General features: G+C 36.8%; 1 pseudogene; it reads left to right on the top strand.

Moving 5' to 3' along the window:
* Positions 1-3,631: 3,631 nt before the first annotated feature.
* Positions 3,632-4,683, top strand: LOC145822156 (cytochrome P450 81F3 pseudogene; annotated as a pseudogene).
* The last annotated feature ends 16,954 nt before the right edge of the window (positions 4,684-21,637 follow it).

Here is a 21,637-nt window from a genome sequence, read left to right as displayed (position 1 = left end):
GACCAGAAAATTTGCCGAACTCCAGTTTTGCTGCAACAGAGAACAATAAGGGGTATATCAGTGTATTTGCAAGATATGTGTGCACAACCACTCTCCCTATCATTTATCAAGCTTAAGGGAGTGCGGTACTCGACTCTCGAGCCACCAACCGAGCATCGCAATGCGCGATGGCCGAGAAGCCAAGTTTGCACAAATCAATGTCAATGAATGCACAAATTACACATAAGGGCCTTCACCTCTATCATGCTTGATCAAGAGGGTCGGCGACCAAGAAATGCTACACGTTTCATCACTTTGAGTATGAAACGTGCGACATTCCTCGTGTTTGGATTAACGTCCAATCCAAACACAATGCAACACACATAACATGCCTATCTATCAATGTTAATATGGCATGCGCGAGGTTCTATCATGTGAACAATGCATGCAAGACATGTTTAGAAGCTAAGGCATCGAAGCTGATGAAGTACATTACACATGATACATGTACTACAATGCTCAAGTGATCAAACCACATATGGACAGACCTAAGATGCTCCAAAACAGTGGCCAACACACCAAAACTTAGGCACAAAAAGGCAAGAAATGCATGCTCGTTCGTTGGCTCGCAAGCAAGGCACAAAGCTTAACTTTCAAGCGCATTGAAAGAGTGACATATATGAGAGCATGGCATAGGTACAAGCACTGAAATCATATGCCAAGGGATGACATATCATGCAAACAACACAAGTACGGCATACTAGAGTCCTTAAGCATTAAAGCTAGCAAAGTACACAACACTAGGACTATGCAATGCAATGCTCAATGGACTAAACCAGCCCTAGACAGCTCTCATGCATATCAAGATAGTGGCCAAAACACTCTGAAATGATAGCATGAAAAACAAGATGATGATGCTCATGCATTGGCTCACCAACAAGGGACAAGGGCACAACTCTTAAACACAATTAAAGAGTAATAAACATGAGAGTTTAGGAAGGCTATATGCTCTGAAATCATGTGAGAAATGATGCCATATCACATAAACACCACAAATAAGGCATGCTAGAAAGCCTAAGGCACAAGGCTAGTAAAGGGGACTACAAAAGAGGCATGCAATACATGGCACAAATGATTAAACCAGCCATAGGCAGAGCTCAATTAGGTCAAAACAAAGACCAAAACATGCTGAGATGGGAGCTCAAAAGCCTAGACAAGCATGCATACGCATTGGTCCATAAACGAGACACAAAGCACAACTCTCAAAAGCTATGAAAGAGTGGAATATGTGAGTGTGTGACTATGCTATACACACTGAAATCATGTGAGAAATAAGGCTAAGGCATGCAATCATCACAAGTAAACATGCGAGAGGTCTTTGAAACTCAAAGTTAGTCAAGGCCCTTATACTACAACCTTGCACAACAAGCCCCACATGGCCAAGACCACTCAAAATAGAGCTAAGGCATGTCAAAATAATGGCAAATACATGCTGAGATATAGCTTACACAAGCTAGGATTAGAGGCATGAAGCATGGAGCATACTAGGCCAACAAAGAGGATTACACTACAAGTGTAAAAACCAAGCAAGAGGTGACTCCACCAACCAAAATCAGAGTTAAGGCATGTTTAATAATGACCAAAAACATGCTGGAATGGAACCAACACATGCTAGAAAGATGAGCTAAAACATTAAGCATGCAAGGCTAGTTTGAAAGGATTACACTACAAGTGTAAGAAGAAACCAATGAGCAAACCAACCAAAAATAGAGCTAAGGCATGCCAAAATATGAGTAAAAGCCTACTGGAGTGGAGCCAAAAACATGCTAAAATGGTGGTCCAAAGCATAAAGCACGTTAGGCTAACTAAGAGGATTACACTACAAGTACATAAAGCATGTAAGAAGCAACCAAACTAACCCAAAACAGAGTTATGCCATGCTGAAATAATGCCAAAAATAAGCTGAGAACAAGCCAACACATGCTAGAAAAACATACTCAAACATGAGGCCATCAACACAAGCAACCAAGACACAAGGAGAGGGAATGACCCCCTCCTATTTGGGACCTCAAAACTACCTTTTTACCACTGAAATTCCTCTGAGTTTTAGTAGTAACAAGGCCAAAAAGAGGTGGTCCCAATAGCTTTAAAAAATAGCAAGAAGTTAAGCAAATAAGACATAAGGGAGTGAGAGACGCCCCTAACTCAAACGAGGCCTCAAACAACCTTTTAAAATACTTGAAAATAGAACTTTTTACAGTTGAAAGCTAAGCCAAAAGAAGCATGAAAAGATGGCTAAGTAAGCAACTAAAATAAAGCTTTAAAGAGGATAAAGACTCACCCTTGAAGAACAAGTTCAAAACCAGCCACTTCTGAGGCAAAACTAAGCCAAAAACACTCAAATACAACCTCCAAGAACCTCAGCCCAAGAGTGAAGGTGTTTCACTAGGTGTTTAGTGTAAAAGTGTGAACAAAACTCACTTTAAGGCACAAAATAGCACAAATATAGAGAGAGGGGGAGAAATCAAGAGAGAGAGAGAGAGAGAGATATGTATAGCCCTAATCCAAATTTTCTGAACCTTGAACAAGAAGGAGGAGGCTCTGTTATATAGAATTCATATCTCAAGCTTGTTAGACAAGCTAGAGGCTTGGTGCAATCCCTCCATAAATGTGTATGGAGGATGTCTTCTGTGCCCAACAGCTGGCACAGCTAGCAAGGAAAATATCTGTAGAAAGTGCAGAAAGGCCGTTGACCAGTTAAAGTGGTCGATCGACCACTCCCCCTAGTCGACCGACCACAAAAAGTGGTCTACAGGGAATAAAACTGATCGACAAAGGAGAAAGATGGTCTACAGAGAGAGTAGAAGGTGGTGGCAGGCTGTCGACCACCTTAGGTGGTCCACTGACCACCCACCCTAGCTGGCTGACCACCAAAAGTGGCTGGCAGGGACAAATTTGTCATTTTAACTTTAAATATCATTTCAACACATTTTACAATACAACAATTCAAATAAAAATTAATCTCATCTTCCCAAACACAAAAACTAAAATAGCCTACTAAAATAACCAAATAACTAAAAAATCTAAAAAATAACTACTTCCCAAACGAGGCCATTGTACAACCCTTTCATGGAGAGCATGTGACAGAGTAATGAAAAAATTGCACTTCAGTGCATTTTTTTTTTTGTAAAACCAAACTAAACCAAGTCTTAAATCTCATCAAATGGGGTCGGTTACATGAATATTTTTTCTCCACACGGCCACTATTTCGTTAGTCAAATTATCAATTTTAATAATTGAAAAATTATAAACTTTTTAATATATTTGTAAATATTTTGTCAAAACATAACTAATAATCTGCAATTTTCCCCAGAGCAATTGGTCTAAAATACCAAATTAGACAGCTCCAAATCAAAACTTCCAATTTTAATTGTTATAACTTGAATATGATATGCAAAAATGTGTAATATAGCAGGACTCTTCTTAAAACTTGGAAACTTAACTATTTTAGGCTTATTTAGAAAACTTGGATATAAGTTATTTTTTGGCTTATATCCAGGCTGGCTGGTTTATTCACAAAATCATTTACTACCAAATTGAGAAAAAATTAATTTTTAATATTATTTGTTTATGGTGTCACATCACTAAGCAAATGAGTAAATTGGCCATATTACCCCATGCAATCTTGTCAAATTACAATTTTACCATCATAGGAGGGTATTTTGATGTCACATCATAGGAGGGTATTTTGATAATTTTAAAAGTTAGCTTATTTCCAACTTCCCAAATGATTTTTTACTCAAACAAACTTGTTTTTGGTTTTTAGGAAAAACGCCAAAAAGCAGCTTATATCCTTGGTTTTTTGACTATGTTATTAGATGAAAAAAAATTATATTTAAGATGATTTGTGAATTTTTTTTTTGTAATTGAATAGATGGTTGTCGATAAAAAAAATTTGATTGATATGTAACATGTGATATTTTGACTTATTATTATTAATTATTTTATTTATTTTATTAACTATTTTAATCCCAAGTTGAGTTCCCAAACAGGGCAGCAATATGACCATATTCAATGTTCATGTAGGTACTATTACATGCAGGAACTGAAACTACAATTGGAACATTAGAGAGGGCAATGTCAAATTTGCTCAACAATCCACATTTTTTTAAAGAAAGCACCGACTGAAATCGATAATTATGTGGGGCAAGGTCGTTTGATCGATGAATCAGACGTGGCTAAACTTCCTTACCTCCGTTGCATCATCAACGAGACAATGCGGATGTTCCCAATATTCCCTGTACTCGTTCCACGCGAATCATCAGCTGATCGCACAGTAGGAGGTTTTCACATCCGGCATGGCACCGTGTTGCTGGTGAACATGTGGGCCATACAAAAGGACCCCAAAATTTGGGTGGAGCGCAGCAAGTTCAACCCTGAGAGATTTGAAGGGTTTGATGGGTTAAGAGATTGGTTCAAGTTAAAGCCTTTTGGGTCAGGGCGGAGTGGGAGTCCTGGGGAGGGGTTGGCGTTGCATATGGCTGGGTTGGCATTGGGCTCACTGATTCAATGCTTTGATTGGGAAAGGGTTAGTAAGGAAATGGTTGTTATGAATGAAGTGGGTTCATTGTGCCCAAGGCTCAACCATTGATGGCTAAGTGCCAATTACGTCTAAAAATGGTGAAGCTTCTCTCTCACATTTGAACCAATTTAGTCCCATGAATATGTGAAAATTTTGTACAAATAAGTGTTTTAAGTTTCTATGAGAGTCACATAATTAACAAGCTCTTACAATCAACTTGTGATTGAATCGGATCTCTCTTTCATGATTTTCTCTATTACTCTGATAAGTTGTGTATAATCAATTTAATTCGATCGGGATTGAGGGAATTAGTATTGTGGTAATCTTGCATACTATGATTTCTTGTGATTTTTCCTTTGATTTTGTTGATTAAGGAACCAAAACCGATTACATGCTTTTGTTTGGTTTTTGTCAATTTTTGGTTTAGTGTAAAAGAAAGATTCACTCAAAACTTTACATGTTTTTGTAGAGGCTCAAATAATTTCTTAATGAAAATAAATAAAGAGAGAAGAATACAAGTTACTCTGTACCTTATAAAAAAAAATGGCTGATGTTAAAAATTCCGATTGGTCTTAGGCACTTGGTTCGTTTCTACCAATTTTTCTTACAACTCTAGTTAATTTAATTACCCAAATTGAAAATTAAAGAAGAAACCACATCATTTTGAGGTATTTAGTTTTTAAAAAAATATTTACCATTTTGTTTTAGTTTAAAACAGTTAGACGATATACTTGGCTCATAAAGGTAATGATATATATTAGTAAAATTATAGCATAATCATAACAAATGCTGATAAGCTTACAGTCTTGAGATAAGATAGTTTTTACATTTGAGAATCTATATTGCCTCCCTATTGCCAACAATCATAAGATCTAGTTTCCATCGCCAACAACTTGTTTGGCTGTGGATAATTGCAATGTTTTAGGTCCAAGCAAAGGACAAGAAGACAATAGAGTCACAGAAAAAGCTACTTATAATGTTCCCCCATATTGAATTTATTTCTTTGAGCTGATGTTCATTTTTTGTTTTGTTTTGTTTTTTTTTTTTTTTTGGCCAAGAAAAAGACGTTTTTCAGTTGATCTAATTAAGGATTTCTATAAATGCCATACTAAAACTTGTTTTAGATGATGGGCATATGTTATTCCCACTTTTTTCATTCCCAAATATGTGTGTTCTAATTTTAATAATACAATTTTAAGCTCTTATTCACATGCCTTATCCTACAAAATTGTAAGTACTTGGAGAACATAACACAACATGATATTGTCTTCCCTTTCAAACATTTGCTGTCACACAAATTTCTCTTCCCCTCCCCATGTTTTTATCTAGCCAGAAAAAATCTGTATAAGACAAAACAGACTAGATTAAGGTCTTGTTTGGAGAGTCGTTAAAATAGTTTAAAAAGTTAAAAAATTATTATAAGTTGCTATATCACTCTTTTCACTTTTTTATACTTCTTTTTATAAAAAGTCAAAAAATTTAACTAAAATAATTATTTCTAAAACGAGCTATAAATTGTTATTCCTACTAGATTCAAAAGACTAACCAAAATTTCTATCAAATGTCTCATATGGGTGTGGAGGTCCCACACACTCATATAAAACCCACACACATGTGAGACATTTGGTGAAAATTTTGATCAATTTTTTAAATCTCTATCATTACTCTTTTAATCACCCAAAAAAGAAACAGTAAAAAGAATAGCAAAAAAAAAAAAAGAAAGGAGAGAACTTATGTGTAGGTCCTAATGGATGGATTTATTGTCCAATAAATCTTATGAGAATTAACGGTGTTTTTCATCAAACACAATTAAAAAACGTCACTAATTATTAATTTTCAGTAATAGTTTAACAATCGTCATAAAAAATATCACTAAAATTATAAATTTTAGTGACCGTTTAAAAAATCGTCACAAAAAAAGTCACTAATTTTTAATTTTCAACGACAGTTTAAAAAATTTGTCACGTCCCAAAATTTAGACAATTAAATATTCAATCAATATTTCATCATCCAAATCCTAGGAGTGAAACAAATTATAAACGTTCTTGCCTCCATAAAATTTAAGTAAATTTCCATACTCAAAAAATTATAAGGGATTAAAAAACTATCAAAATGTCATACTAAAACTTGTTTTAGATGATGGGCATGTGTTATTCCCACTTTTTTTCATTCCCAAACATGTGCGTTCTAATTTTAATAATACAATTTTAAGCTCGTATTCACATGCCTTATCCTACAAAATTGTAATTACTTGGAGAACATAACACAACTTGATATTGTCTTTCCTTTCAAACATTTGCTGTCACACAAATTTCTCTTCCCCTCCCCGTGTTTTTATCTAGCCAGAAAAAATCTGTATAAGACGAAAATCTATTGTAAGGTCTTGTTTGGAGAGTCGTTAAAATAATTTAAAAAGTTAAAAAATTATTATAAGTTGTTATATCACTCTCTTTACTTTTTTATATATCTTTTTGTAAAAAATCAAAAAATTTAACTAAAATAATTAATTCTAAAACGAGCTATAAATTGTTATTCCTACTAGATTTAAAAGACTAATCAAAATTTCTATCAAATGTCTCATATGGGTGTGGAGGCCCCACACACTCATATAAAACCCATACACATGTGAGACATTTGGTGAAAATTTTGATTAATTTTTTAAATCACTATCATTACTCTTTTAATCACCAAAAAAGAAACAATAAAAAGAAAAGCAAAAAAAAAAAGAGAGAACTTATGTGTAGGTCCTAATGGATGGACTTATTGTCCAATAAATCTTGTGAGAATTAATGGTGTTTTTCATCAAACACTATTAAAAAACGTCACTAATTGTTAATTTTCAATAACAGTTTAACAATCGTCATAAAAAATATCACTAATTATAAATTTTAGTGACCGTTTAAAACATCGTCACAAAAAAAGTCACTAATTTTTAACTTTCAACGATAGTTTAAAAAATTTGTCACGTCCCAAAATTTGGACAATTAAATATTCAATCAATGTTCAATCATCTAAATCCTAGGAGTGAAACAAATTCTAAACGTTCTCGCCTCTATAAAGTTTAAGTAAATTTTTATGCTCAAAAAATTACAAGGGATTAAAAAACTACCAAAAAGTTAACCAAACCATCCACTACAATTTTATAACATCTAATACTTCCAACATTAAAGTAGCAAAAACAAGTCAAAACAACTTAAATATTGTAAAGTTGAAAAATAACTCACAATGCCAAACTATCATAATACTAAGGTCATAAAAAAAAAAAAAAAATACATAAACTAGCATCAACCCTAAGCTCAAGAAAACAAAAGAAATCTAAGAGACATATCCAACAACTATAGTTATTCCACGTCACTACCGTAAGCCCAACTAATCTTGCTAAGAAAGCTCGGTTGCGCTCAAATAGAATGCACCCGAGATGCCAAGAGACAAAACGAGTCAGTATACAAGTATATTGATATGAGTACAAGATTTGACACCCACGTGTCCACCAAATACAAACAAAAATATATTTAATTCTTGGTACGGGATAAGACAAGTAGTTCCATCTGTACCGAAACAAATGGGTAGTTTCCCGAAATATAGTGATATTTAGTTTCTTTCCCGTACACAACAAAACATAAATTGAGTATAAAATAAACAAAACAAAAATAAAAATATGGTGAGTCTGCCCTGCATAAAAAGTTAGTAAGACCCACCATTCTAAAAAAAATAAAATTAGTATAATTTAATCATAAGTAAATTACTGAAGAAGTATAAAAATGCACCGTTTCATACTTAAATAATTCTAATTGACCAAAACTGAAAGAACAAAAGTTGTACATAATCAAATTTTCTAAAGGACTACGTGAACGAATTTAGTAGAAACTAAACAGGTTGAGAGAAAAACTTGATAGAAGAACCTAGACAAAATTCAACAAAAAAATCTGAAACTGAAAACAAAAAGAAACTGACCTAAGATGATTTTTTTCAGAAAAGTTCAAAACATGAAAAGTGTTCAGAATAATGTTTTACTTCAGTTTACGTGAAACCAACAAAAATGAGCTAGTTTCGTAAGTTAAAATAGCATCTAAAATCTGCATTGGTAAAACGAATAAAAACTATTGTAACCAAGATTATCCAATTACAAGTTCTAATCGATCTTTTTAGCACAAAGTTAAAATATAAAAGTTGTCAAGAATTACATATATATGTCTCTGCGCAAATTTCCCAACTTATCAAGGTTGTTTACTATTTTTCGAGATGTACAAATCAAAACAATGCAAACAATATCAACAAATTCATATTTAATTCTTTGTACCTTAACTCCACCACTTCGGCCATTCACTTCCGACCTACACATATATCCCATGTGCCTCTCGCATACCTAACACTGCTTTGAAGCCAAACTTGCACAGAGATATCGTTCCGAATTTGATCCACACTCCCCGGATGGTTAACATATATGTACACGCGTAAATCAAAACACTTGTCTACTCATGAGAACAAGACAACAATATATATATATATATACACAATCTCTCATCTACTCATGAGAACAAACACAACAATGCCATACCTAAGGCATTCAACTAAATCTCATAATCTTCACTTATTTTTCTTATGCACTCTTTCTCACCATCACTCAAATAAAATAACAATCCATGGAGTCATGGTGGTGGAAATTTAGGAATTTATCTATGAATTCCTAATTAATTTTAATTTCATATAATCATGAGTGTGATTACAAGCATAAAATAAATACATATAAAAATCGTAAACCTGACATGCACAACTAATCAAAATAATTAAAACCAATCTATCATCTTCATATAAATACAAAATCAAACTAACATCAAATAAATAAAAATAAATAAATAAAAACAACAAATTAAACATAAATCAAGGAAAGTGAGTTTTACACTTACAATATTTTTTTAAAGATCAAAGAATCACTTAAACAATTGATAAAATCACTAAAATAAAACCCTAATCTTTTTTATTTTCCACTCCTCTTTCTCACCTCTCTTTTCCGCCTCTCTTTTTTTTCCCCTCTCTCGGCTTGTTGCCGCTGCACAACCCTCCTTTTATTTATTTATTTTTTCTTTCTTTTCTAAAGAGCAGCACACTTAAACCTAATATATATTATTATACTATATTTTTCAAATACAATCTAAATACAACGTATATAAATATAAATATCTTATATAAAATCTATATAAATAATTTCTTCTTTTTTTATATACATAAAAATATATAAATATAAATATTCAGATTAATTATATATAATTAACTAACACATTAAATTAACTAAATATCACATTAAATTCTCATAAAATCATACAATGAATAAAGCCAAAAATAAATAAATAAAGTAATAATAATAATAATAAATAAATAATGACTTACGAAAAATCAGGATCGTTGCAATTTACATACCTCAAAAGAATCTCGTCCCGAGATTCGATAAGTGAGTACTAAGCAAAAAGTTTCAGGTGCATATGCCGAACTTTCTCTTCTAATTCCCAAGTGATATCGCTCTCATCCTCGCTCCATTGCACTTTCACCAAGTTCACTTTCTTGTGCCACAACTACTTTACATCCCGGTCTAGAATAGTAACCAGTCACACCACATACGTTAGATCGTCACTAATCTTCAATACTTCTTGTGATACTACTTGGGAAGGGTCTTGCACATACTTCCGCAATAAAGATACATGGAATACATTGTGAATCATAGCTAAAACAGGTGGTAGGGCTAATTTGTAAGCCACATTACCAATCCTCTCAGTAATCTCGTATGATCCCACAAATCTAGGTGCCAACTTTCCTTTCTTTTCGAACCGCATGATACCCTTCATCGGCGAAACCTTCAAAAACACAAAATATTCGAGATTCAACTCAACCCCTTTACATTTTCTATCAGCGTAACTTTTCTGACGACTCTATGCAGTCTTAATACATTCCCGAATAATGTTCACCTTTTCCGTGGTCTCTCTCTCCAACTTTGGCCCTAACAATGGCGCATCTCCTATCTTCATCCAACAAGTAGGTAATCGACATGGCCTCTCATACAAAGCCTCAAAAGGTGCCATCCCGATACTGGAGTGATAGCTATTATTATAAGCAAACTCCACCAATGGCAAGTGTTCTTCCCAACTACCACCAAGATCGAGGACACAAGCTCTCAACATATCCTCCAAGATCTGATTTACCCGCTCAGTTTGTCTATCCGTCTGAGGATGATAAGTCGTGCTCAAGTCTGATCTGGCACACAAAGTGTAACAATCCTGACCCATGATTAACGTTAATTCATGCTTGATTACGCCTAATAAATAATTGAAGTGAAATGTTGCATCATATGTTGCCTTATGTGTGTATATATCTGTTTAACATAGAAAAATATGTTCACGTTTTCATTTTGGTTTGCGAATTGAAGGCCTTATCGGCATCCGATTCAGAAATTGACTTGATTTATGTGTTAATTAGAATTTTTAGAATTTTATGGTAGGTTCAAGTGAAATTCGATTCAGAACGATTAAATTAGATTAATTTAATGCCCACTTATTTAGCCTTAATTATTTACCTTCAAGTGAGCCTATATAAGGCTTCTTATATACCTTTATTCTTTCTCCTTTCTTCATTCAACGTATTTGAACTCCCTCATACAAGCAAAACGTGAGAGAGTGAGAGAGAAAAGGCAATGGAGATCAAAGTTAGGATAGGAGAGAATTGCCAAGAAGTGTTGGAGATTTGGAAAGAATTTGCGAATTGAAACTCCCTCACTTGTGCAATTCAAACTTTAGGTAAGAGAATTAGTCTTTGATCTTGTAATGTAGTTGATTAATGTATGAAAACAAGTGAATTAAGTAAATTCAAGAAGGAATTGAGCTAAAATTAAAGAAAACTAAGTCATATCATGCATGCATGCATATTTTCTCACATTTTGAGTTTAAATTTCCAAAGATTCCCTCATGCACATCTTGAATTCACTTTTATTTTGGGAAATGATCAAGTTTCATGTTGTTTTGTAGCATTTTATCTTGTTTTGAGAAGCTTAAGTTCAAAGAAATTCATGCATGTCTTGTTCATGGAATATACATAAATTTTAAGTTGAATTTTTGCACAATTGGCAAGCTATTTGGCCATGATTTCTTGAAAAGATCCTTAACTCATGATATATTATAAGTTTCTAAGTGTTCCTCAAGTTTTGGCCCAGAAAAATCAAGTTTTGATGCTTAAAGATTGAGTTTTGAACTTAGAGAACAAATTTGGAAGTTCCAGAATTTGCACCTACGCTCGAGCGTAGGAGTTCATGCTCGAGCGACCACTCTGAGTGCATGCACTTCCGCTCGAGCGACCTGAATCCCCCTAATGCATGTTCCCAGAAGTCCATGTGTTTTGCAGATCACTCAAGTGACAAAAGTCATGCTCGAACAAAGGTCTGAGCCTCATGCTCGAGCGGGGATCGATCGTCCGTCGAGCGTGAAAATCAAGCAACCAATACTTTTGTCAAAAGTTTGTAGACCGCTCGAGCGAAGAAAGTTACGCCCGAGCGGACCTTCACATTTTGTATGTCCGCTCAACCGAGGAAAGCCACGCTCAAGCGTAGACTCTGTTTTCAGCAAGTTTTAAAAAATATTTTCAAATACATTTTTGCATCCTCATTGCATCTTAGGCATTCCTAGGCTAAGATTAAGACACCATAATGAGGGTAAAGGCTAGAAACACACTAAGATCAATGAAATAAGTTATGTACACTCCGAGCATGTGTTTCAACGTGTATCTGTTATGTTATGTAGGTCACGCGCCGCAAGACATCTTATTTGCTTGTTCTGTCTGCTTACCTTGGAGCCTCTGTTATCTATGAGTAATAACTTTGTAAAGCTATGTTCAATTATAAATATTTTCTAAATGATATAAGATGATCTGTTTTCTGAAATATTATTTTCTACATGAATGAATGGTTGTCCAATGTTTCTGAAATGTATTCGTGGCATTCTTAGCTTTAAATGACATCTGTTATCTGTTCTGTTACGTCCCAATTATGGGTCAACTGTACATCTCATGAGCCAACTGTTATGGATCCTTATGTATACGTCCCTTTATGGACCAACTATACGCTTCATGAGTCAACTGTACCGTCTCCGTGCACGAAAGTCAATTGTATGCCTTTATGTCCATCCCTTTATAGGTCAACTGTATGTCTTTATGGTCGTCTCTTTATGGGTCAACTGTTTCTACTAGTGCTAATGAATGTGCCACGTATAATTAGCTGCAAGTTCTAATTATGAATACGACTCTGAAAATGTATCTGTTATGTACTATAATTTCTGAACATATTACGAATTCATTTCTGACAACTATCGAATTCTGTTTTTTGTAACTGCTATAGACAACATTCATTAAACCTCTTTGCTCTGTTATTATTCACTAGGCTCCAGCTCATTACTTATATTATGTATGTAGGTGAGCAGGCACGTGACCAGGCCTAGAGTTAACGGCCTATGTTTCTATTTTGTCAACTAACTACCATGCCTCCTGAGGAGGTTCCTTTTGAGAGGATTATGTCAAGGCTTTAGTTGAGCTTGTTTGTATATCTGTACTTGGGTTAAGTACCCTTTTGACCCTATCTGTGTAATTGAGTGACGTAAGGCTATTGCATTTTTGACGTCACATCTGTATATATATATATAAGTTTGTTTTAAAAATTTATGTGCCATGTATGTTTGCACATCTCTATGGACTATGTTAATTTGGTATATTTGCTGCCGCAGCCCTCATCTTATGTTATTCTATTTAGAAGCCTTTAGTAATCCAAGGATTACTGGCCGGTTACGACGCTAAACCCATAGGGGCGAGTTCGGGTCGTGACACAAAGCATGCTGAAAACCCTTCTAAAACTCTGCCACAAACAACGGATCACGATCCAAACTGTAAAAACGGGTGCACCATGAAGTCGCACCACCTCCCGAATATACAGCCTAGCTAGTGTATCTGCAATTCGATGAACACTGATAAGAATAAAATGAGAAGACTTTGTGAGTCAATCCACTATCACCCAAATAGATTCATTGCCTCGCTTAGATCGCGGCAATCCATCCATGAAGTCCATAGAGATGTACGCTTATTTCCAAGTAGAAATCTCAAGAGGCTGCAAAAGTCCAATCGGTCGTTGGTGTTCTGCCTTAACCTGTTAACACACATAACATCGAGAAACATACTCTCCTACGTTCTTCTTTATACCTTCCCACCAAAACATCCTCTTCGAGTCATAATACATCTTAGTCCCACCAAGGCGAATGATATATCGGGACCTATGGGCATCATCCATAATCTCTTTCCTCAATTCAACAATGTTAGGTGCACACAACCTGCCCTTGAATCTCAATCCCCCATTTGAGTCCACAAACCAATCAGTAGGATAATCATCGATCAAATCCACTACAAGGTCATCGAGCTTGCTGACAAGAAACCCATCTAAATACTGAATCTGACGAACTTTACCCAGTAACGTCAGCTGCATGGTCAAACTACCAATGTATGCCCTCTCGGCACTCTCTACACTTTCTATTGGTTGAACATCATGCACCGAAACGAACTCCAAGGACTTCTATTCCTGAATCATCAAAGAAGCTATAGTCCCATGTTGTCGACTAAGTGCATCTGCAACCACATTTCTTTCCCCGGGTGGTGAAGGATCTTGAAATCATATCTGCTGATGAATTCAACCCACCTCTGTTGCCTCATGTTCAACTCTTTTAGAGAAAATATATATTTAAGGCTCTTTTGATCTATGTATAACTCAAAGCGCTCCCCAAGCAAGTAGTGTCGCCACACTTTCAATGCAAAAACAACTGCTCCCAGCTCTAAGTCATGAGTAGGGTATCGTTTCTCATGAGGTTTTAACTGTCGAGAAGCATAAGATACAACTTTCTGATGTTGCATCAACACACATTCCAACCTAGTTCCACTCGCATCAGTAAACACTACTAACTTTTCCCCATTGTATTGGTATAATTAACACCGGTGCTGTAGTCAAATGTTGCTTTAACTCCTGGAAAGCTCTCTCACATTCATCTGACCATAAGAACTTCACATTCTTGCGGATCAACTTGGTCATAGATGTTGCAATACTGGACAACTTCTCTATAAATCTCCTGTAATAACTGGCTAGTCCTAAAAAAACTCCTCACCTCTGAAGGATTTGTGGGCTGCTTCCATTCTTTGACCGTAACAAGTTTCTCAAGATCTACCGTTTTCCCCTGATTGGACACAATATGTCCCCAAAACCGAACTTCTTTCTCCCAAAAGTGACACTTACTGAACTTAGCGTATAACTGCTGCTCCCTCGAAGTTTGTAACACGACTTTCAAGTGTTCTCTTTGCTCTTTCTCATTCTTAGAATACACTAGGATATCATCTATGAAGATAATCACAAACTTATCTAGATACGGTTAAAAAATTATGTTGATCAAGTCTATGAAATAGGCAAAAGCATTGGTCAAACCAAAAGGCGTTGCAGGAAATTGGTATAACCCATACCGAGTTCGAAAAGCAATAAGCGATATACTTTCCTTTGACACACCCATCTAATGGTAACCCGTTCTGAGAGCAAACTGAGAGAACATGATTGCCCCCTTCAACTAATCAAACAGGTCATCAATTCTAGGTAGCGGATACTTGTTCTTGATAGTCACTGTAGACACCCCATTTTTGACCGACCTTGAGACTCAGACGTCACCAGTTGAGTACTCGGTGATATTACATATTGTGCTCGATCAGAAGTTTCAGAGTCTCGGCTGCGAGCCTTGCCTCCGGACTTTCGGACTCTTTCACGCCTTACCTCGGTTTGCGAACCAGGCTCGATTTTCTTTGTTTCTCTTCCCGAAGGGAGGGAGAGGTCTTGTAGACCATCTCTCAATGGCCGTAGGCTATGTTCCGTGGTTGTAGGCCATTTTTGCCCGTTTGGAGTCCGGTTTCCGGTTTTTCGGAATCGTTGGCCGTGTGCCTCGGTTTGGGACCGCTTAACCACCTCTGTTTGCTCCAGTTTTTGGCATGCATCTTATTTACTCCCTTTTGAGGGACACTGCCGTTTGAGAGACTAACTTCGTGGTCGGACACCACTTCCAGTGCCTAACAGCCCATTTTCGGGGCCTCGGGCTGCGCGTTTCGGCCCCCGAACCTTCATTTTGCATCGGTTTTGGTTCATTTTTGGCAGGGACCTCTATTTCATTGGCAAGAAGGTCGTAGAAGGGTGGGAGGCCAGTAATTGTTCTGTCAGCCAACTTTATCCCTTCATCGCCCTCCGTCGCTCGATTTTCCTCACTTCAAAACCAATGTTGAACACCCTTGGGCCATTTTCTTGAACCCTAAATCCCATATTTGTGATGTACACATTTGGGAGGCCACCAATATTTGGTGGCCGGCCAGTAATCCTTTCTGACCCTTTTGAACCCCTTTGAAAAGTGGGTTGTTCTCTCTCCTGGTTCACTTTTTCCAGTGTTTAACCACAGGGTTGTGTTGTGCACACATGGGAGGCCCTATTTCTGTGGTGGCCGGCCACTAATTCTCATTGAACCTGTTGACCCTTGGCCGGCCGGCCATGGGAAGTAGCCGGCCGGCCACCTGCAACCTAGATAAGCAGCCGGCCATGCTCCTTGCATCAAGTACAGTGCAAATATGCATCTGTTTTCCCCCCAGATTGTGTATCTGGGGGGGTGCATTTTTGGGGGGAAACTTGATTGTTTTCCCTCCATTTTTTCCCCCCATTTTCCCCTTCTTTTTGCCTATATAACCAGCCTCCAGCTCTGGTTTTAGGGGTTGGAAAAATTGCCTAAGAACTTTGCATACATGTAACTTCCTCTCCCTCTCTTCCAAGCTCTAAACCCTCAAACCCTACACCATTTCTTCACCAACCCATAGCCCTACCCTTCCATCCTCCATTCCAGCAGCTGGAGGTTGTTCTTCAGAGCCTAGGAGTGCTGCAACTCAAGCCAAGAAGCTGTCAAGACATGGTCTACAAGGGTAAGCTCCATTTCCCCCTTTTTGGTCCATATTTTGTATGCTTTCTAAGTCATTCTTTCTTGCTGTTTTGGGCTCCGACCCTAACTGAAACTAGGCTTATTTTGAGCCATTTTTCATGTTTCATTAAGGGCCTCTCACTGTTTGAGACCTCCTTGTTGCACTTGCTTCATTACCCCTCTTGTGTGCCTATTCCTTGTGTAGTATTTTTGGCCTATGTATAAACTGTTTTGAGCTCTGTCATGAATTGAAACGTAGCTTATTTTGAACCCTTCTTCAACATTGTTGAAGGGCTCATTGCTGTTTGAGACTTTCATTTATCACTTGCCTTTATATCTCTCTTTTGGCCATATTTTTGCATGATTTGTTAGCCTCTTTTGCTTCTGTTTTTGGGTTCTGGTATGAACTACAAGTGACCTTATTTTGACCCCCTCTTCATGTTTCATTAAGGGTCTTTCACTGTTTGAGGCATCCTTTATATACTTTGTGTTATATCTCTCTTTTTGGCCTTATTTTGCATAGCATTTTGAGCATCCTTGCATACTGTTTTGGGCCCGGCTATCAACTGTAAAATGCAATATTTTGGGCCCCTCTTAAACATTGTTGAAGGGCCCCTTTGTGTTTGAGGCCAGAAACCACCACTTGCTTCTTTGTCCCTCTTTTGGCCTATTTCTTGCATGAGAGCTTGGCCATATCTGTGTTGGTTTTTGTGGTTTGTTATAAACTGTAAAATATCATATTTTGGGCCCCTCTTCAACATTGTTGAAGGGCCCTCACCTGTTTGAGGTCTGCAACTGTGACTCACTTCTTTATCTCACATTTAGGGCCGTTTTTGCATGCTAGTTTTTCCCTATTGATGTTTGCTGTTTGGCCTTGCTTGAAACTGTAAACATGCTTGTTTTGGGGCTTCCTTGAATCTGTCTTCACATGTCATGAGCAAATAATGCATGCTTGATGTAGCTACAAATCATTTCTTGTGCTTAATCTTGCATTTCGGGACCATTTCATGCATCGGGTGCCATATTCCTATGATTCGGGACTGTTTTGGGTCATGTTTTGCTGCTGAAACTTGCATGCTAGTATGCCATTTTCCATGCCTTGCCATGTCTTGTTAGAGTGGCATTTTGTGCCTTAGGATCGGTCCTCAGTTTGCGTGCATGTGTGCGCGCATCTCGAGTTGTCTCATTTTCATCGTATGGCCTCTTATGTGAGTGCGGCTGAGGTCCACTCATGTTAGTGTAAGCCCATTTGTGCATTGTGTATGCCATTTTATTTTGGAAAAGTCTACAATGTGCACCTTATAAAAGGGCATATGATATGCACTTATTGTATGGCCCATATCGTGCCACATCATAAACAATGACCTGCTAAACCGGTCATGTAACAGGTTACAGAAAGAATCATAACATTCATTGTAATATCATAACAATATTACAATGAATCATAACAATGTCATAATATTCATCAAAGTGTCATAACAAAGACACTATAAATCATAACAATATGATAACAACTCATAACAAATATAGTTATTTGTAATTAATTATCATAACATTTGAATCGTAACATTTTTTATTATGATTCACCATGGCAAATCATAACTTTTGGTGGTACAAATCATAACTTTTAGTGACGATTCATAACCATAACACATTGAGTATAACTTTTTTTCCCACAATCATAACGACATTAACAAACTATCATAACTTTTATCAATGAATCATAACATGGCATGTTGATTATAATTTTGTCCCAAAAATCATAACAACATTAACAAAACATCATAACTTTTAAATTTTCAAACATAATTGATTGTGTAATCAATTGGTATAGCATATTGGAGTGAATGGAAAATCATAATTGATTGCAAAATCGATTGGATTGAAAGACCACAATTGATTATACAATCGATTAGTGGCTAGAGTTTTGAACTTTCACAATTGATTGTACAATCCATTAGAATATAAGGGAGATTGAAATATGACAATTGATTGTACAATTGATTGTAGGGATCCTTGATATAATAAACCTAATTGATTCAATAATCAATTAGTTTTCATAAGCCACACTAAACCAATTAATTCCCAACTTATTCATAGTTCCCAATGAATTAGTAAAAGCCTAATCATTAATATCAATTTAGTCAATATTCGAATAGTAATTGATCGGTTTATCGGTTACCATTTATATGTAATTTTGTTGTTGTGTTTTCATTACCTCAAACATTATCACTAACAAAAACGCATGACACTGCAACTACGTTTCTCGTTTTTAATTCTCTCTCTCTCACTCTCACTCTTTCTTTCGTTGTCATTATTAGTGAATTAAACAGCAATGTTATTGTTACCAACTTCAATTAATCATGCCCTTTGATCCATTGAAACACAACCATCATCATCGACTTAGCCCATTATAATAGCATTGTTGCCACTACTAGTGTCATGTTGTCATTATGTCCAAATGATGACGTCGGGTATAAATGACTTTGACACACACTACAAGAATTTTCACTTTTGGCGACTAAATTTTTAGTCGCCAAAAGTCAATTTTTTATACAAAAAATAAATAACTTTAACTGTCAAAGTACACACAAATCAACTATTGTCCAAATTAAAATAATAATTTCGTACAAAATATAGAATCATACAAAAAGTAAAGCCTTCTATATACAAAAATTACATTTACTACCATGTGAAATGACTATTTGGCATGGTACAAATTACCACGTAATCTGTACCACGACAAAAGGTGATGTATGTACCAAGACAAAAGTACATCTATGTACCACGACAAAAAATCATATATATGTACGACGACAAAAGGTGATCCATGTACCATGCCTGTAATTATCTGTTGGCTGCCAAAAGTTTTTTGTATCAGTAATAGTGAACTGCACAAACGCCGGGGATAACAAAAGTATTACATTAGTTCTATACAAAAGTGAAATTTCTTCTCCATACACCAAAATATTACTCTGAAAGTCCACGCAACAAAGTCATCTACAAAAAACAAAAAAAACAAAAAAATGTTAGAATTGGACCCAAAAATGCCCAACTTCATGAATGAATTTGGGAACAAGTTACAAATAACATATCAAAGAAGCAACCTTCCATGATGAATCAATTATCAGTCTTTCTAAAGTCTTTTGTTATAAGGAACATTGTTAAATGCAGAACAATCATTACTAAATCTGTCATTACTAACATAAAGCTAATGTAACAATCTTTTATTTGTATGCAACATGTATCCAAATTCTATGGCTAAACCAATATCAAAGCCCGATGTGAATAGAAACTATTCTTTTTACCAACTTCCTCATTAATTGTTTGCAAAAACCACTTGAATCATTAGATTGGATATAAAACTATCCCTACTTATTAATGTCTGTCAGTGCCATTTCATTGAAGATATTAGAACATGTGAGAAAAATAATAGCCAAAATAAAGTTCAATCACAAAAGGAAATATGTAGAAATGTATGTTCAATCACAAAAGCAACCTTCCATGATGAATCAATTATCAGTTTTGGGCATATTCGGCTCTAACTCCCAACCAACGGATCCGAATTACATTTCGTTAGTTGTCACAAGTCCTATTTGTCATGGGGAAGCTGCCCATGAGAGTCACACGGTGGTTCGGGGGCTATTTTGAATTTTCGCCCCCAAACTGCCATTTTTCGAGTAAGTTTTGGGCGTATTCGGCTCTAACTCCCAACCTACGGGTCCGGATTATATTCTGTCAGTTGTCACAAGTCCTATTTGTCATAGGAAAGCTGCCCGTGAGAGTCACATGGTAGTTCGGGGGCTGTTTTGATTTTTCGCCTCCGAAACGCCCTTTTTCGAGTAAGTTTTGGTCGTATTCGGCTCTAACTCCCAACCTACGGATCCGAATTACATTCCGTCAATTATCACAAGTCCTATTTGTCATGGGGAAGCTGCCCGTGAGAGCCACATGGTGGTTCGGGGGCTATTTTGAATTTTCGGCCCTGAAACGCCCTTTTTAGACTAAGTTTTGGGCGTGTTCGGCTGTAAATCCCAATCTATGGGTTCGAATTACATTCCTTCAGGTTTGACAAGTCTTATTTGTCATGGGGAAGGTGCTTGTGAGAGTCACACGGTGGTTCGGGGGCTGTTTTCAATTTTCGCCCCGAAACGCTTTGTTCGAGTAACGTTTGGGCGTATTCGGCTCTAAATCCCAACCTACGAGTCCGAATTACATTTCGTCAGTTGTCAGAAGTCCTATTTGTCATGGGAAAGCTACCCGTGAGAGTCACATGGTAGTTCGGGGGCTGTTTTGATTTTTCGCCTCCGAAACGCCCTTTTTCGAGTAAGTTTTGGGCGTATTCGGTTCTAAATCCCAACCTACGGGTCCGAATTACATTTCGTCAATTATCACAAGTCGTATTTGTCATGGGGAAGTTGCCGGTGGGATTCACACGGTGCTTCGGGGTCTGTTTTGAATGTTCGCCCCCAAACCGCCCTTTTTCGAGTAAGTTTTGGGCGTATTCGGCTCTAACTCTCAACGTATGGGTCCGGATTATATTCCGTCAGTTGTCACAAGTCCTATTTGTCATGGGGGAGCTGCCCGTGAGAGTCACATGGTGGTTCGGGGGTTGTTTTGATTTTTCGCCTCCGAAACGCCCTTTTTCGAGTAAGGTTAGGGCGTATTCGGCCTTAACTCCCAACCTACGGGTCCAAACACATTCCGTCAGTTGTCACAAGTCCTATTTGTCATAGGGAAGCTGTCTGTGAAAGCCACAAGGTGGTTTGGGGATTGTTTGAATTTTTGCCCCCGGAACGCCTTTTTTTAACCGAGTTTAAGGCGTTTTCGGCTTAAACTCAAAGCCTACAAGTCCGAATTACATTCCGTCAGTTCAATAGCAGAAGATTGGATCAAATCACACACAGGACTGGACTTGCAGCCTAACAGTAAGCTCACCTTAGCATACCAGCAGCCCAGCCCAGAACTTGCAGCCAGATTCTGGCTTGCCATTGTAACAGATCATCTACCCAGCAGATCACCAGCCATCCACCATCAGACCAACAGATTCAAACACACAAAACACCCCACAGGC

The sequence above is a fragment of the Camellia sinensis genome, chromosome 3 (genome assembly GCF_055761805.1).
Source record: "Camellia sinensis isolate YWXY chromosome 3, ASM5576180v1, whole genome shotgun sequence".
NCBI classification, from domain to species: domain Eukaryota; kingdom Viridiplantae; phylum Streptophyta; class Magnoliopsida; order Ericales; family Theaceae; genus Camellia; species Camellia sinensis.
This window is presented reverse-complemented; position numbering and strand designations above follow the sequence as displayed.